The 319-nt window shown below is 32.3% G+C and overlaps 1 protein-coding gene across 1 annotated transcript in view; it reads left to right on the plus strand.

The window, feature by feature from the left end:
- LOC118334624 (sodium channel protein type 5 subunit alpha-like) overlaps positions 1–319 on the plus strand; it is a gene marked incomplete in the record, with an annotated part of 132162 nt that overhangs the window by 27519 nt on the left and 104324 nt on the right.

Consider the following 319-nt stretch of genomic DNA (forward strand, 5'->3'; position numbering starts at 1 on the left):
AAATGCCAAAAAGACTAATCAAATTCAATAAGATCATATAAATCCATTCCCCAAAAGTGTGTGAAAGCAACTTTACATAGTATTAATAATTCATTTCTATATAATTTAGTGTCAGACCCCATACAGGCGGTCAATATATTGATAATAATATAGTAAAATCAAACTGTATAAGGGAAGATGCAGCTATTTGAAGATGTTTTTATCCTCTACAATGTGCAAGTAAATGCAAACATTTGATTTTTTCTGTAAAAAATACACTTACCTGGTTGTTACAGTGGCCAACAGCACCATAAAACCGATCGAACATCGGCAGATGTGC

This window comes from Morone saxatilis, unplaced genomic scaffold (assembly GCF_004916995.1).
Source record: "Morone saxatilis isolate NCDOM2014 unplaced genomic scaffold, NCSU_SB_2.0 Contig0, whole genome shotgun sequence".
Lineage (NCBI taxonomy): Eukaryota > Metazoa > Chordata > Actinopteri > Moronidae > Morone > Morone saxatilis.